This window comes from Peromyscus maniculatus, chromosome 18, assembly GCF_049852395.1.
Source record: "Peromyscus maniculatus bairdii isolate BWxNUB_F1_BW_parent chromosome 18, HU_Pman_BW_mat_3.1, whole genome shotgun sequence".
Taxonomy (NCBI): Eukaryota; Metazoa; Chordata; class Mammalia; order Rodentia; family Cricetidae; genus Peromyscus; species Peromyscus maniculatus.
Genome location: NC_134869.1, coordinates 43,413,082 through 43,414,517, shown reverse-complemented (window position 1 = coordinate 43,414,517; position 1,436 = coordinate 43,413,082).

Below are 1,436 nucleotides of genomic sequence, written 5' to 3'. Positions count from 1 at the left end.
GAGGGGGGGGCGACAGGGCCACTGCAGCGTACGCTCCAGTGCCACCCCACCCCCCCAACCTGGCCCCCAGCCCTCCCGCCTGCCCAGCCCGCCGGGCCGCGAGCCGGGACCACCCGCGAGAAGCGCAAACTTTTTTTTTTTTCTCCTCTCTCCCTTTTGCAAAAACTTTTTCTCGCTCCTTGCCACCGGCGCGCCGCCGCTCACTTCCAATATCCTTCCTCCAGGCCGTTCTAGAAGATGAGGTGGGGTGGCTAGAAGTTGGAGAGGGGGTGCTGGGCTTATGGCACCCCCAGGACCCCCAGGATCCTCCCCCTCCCTTGAGGGACCCTATACTGCCTACTACTCCCCCCCCCAACACGCTTCTCCTGGTGGGCGGTAAATCCCGGCGCGGATCCCGGGATCGGCTGTCCACGAAGAGGACCTGAACCAGGGCCAGGAAAACTTTGGGGGAAAAATATTGCGCGGCTGCAGGGGGCGGCGGGGGTAGGGGCGGGGTGGGGGGTGGCGGGTAGGGGGTAGGGGATGGAGAAGCTCGCCCCCGGAAAGTTAACTTTGGAGGTACGGCCGTCGGCCTTCCTTGGTCTTAACCGAGCCTTCTCCGCGCTGTGTGGTCTCAGAGGCCAGCCTCGCTCTTGGACTGGAGCGTGGAGGATTGGGGGAGAGTTGGGGTTTGCGCAAAGGGAGTTGGGTTGGCGATGGGAGAAGAGTCTTTTGGGGGTGTGCGGCCCGAGGCACGCGAAAGAGGAGCACGGGCTCAAGTTCAAGGCGCCAGGTGTGTGTTCACAGATCGCCGAGGCGTCCTGGGTCCATAAGGCACCCTCTCCCGAGAAGCTTCCTTCTCCATCTCCAAATTCTGGAGGCCGCTGCCACCTCCACACGGCTCTCTTTAAGGCCTCTTGCGCCCTCTGCTGGTCGTCTGCGCACACAGCACTCCCCGGAATCCGGTTGCACCCGCGGACTTAAATTTGACAGGTTCCCCGCCAGCGAGGCCCAGCTAGGAGCCCCGGGAGCGGGGAGCTGCGGGAGCCCAAAGAAAGAAGGACCTGACCGGGGAGTCTGCTGAGAGAGAAGCGTGGTGGGAGGACAGCAGTCCTTTCCCTCACACAGATCTCTCCTGCCCTCTCCTGCTCTAAGCCACCTTCTTGGTCCTGCAAGGTAGGTGTGTTTAAGACAACGACAACACGAGGGGAGGCTAGGGACGTGTCTGAGACCTTACCATTGCAGGTAGTCATTGTGCGGGTGGGAACAGATTACAGAGCCGACCTGCCCCTCCGCATGACCGACAGGTCCCATCCGTAGAAGTTACAAGGGACCCCGAGTCAGGGCAGGCCAGTGACCACAGAGAAAGAGAGAGCGCTCTCTGCATAGGTCATGTGACCCACCGTCCACAGCTGGACGATTACGGAGCCTTTTGGTTTGAAGATCCCCCTCTATGG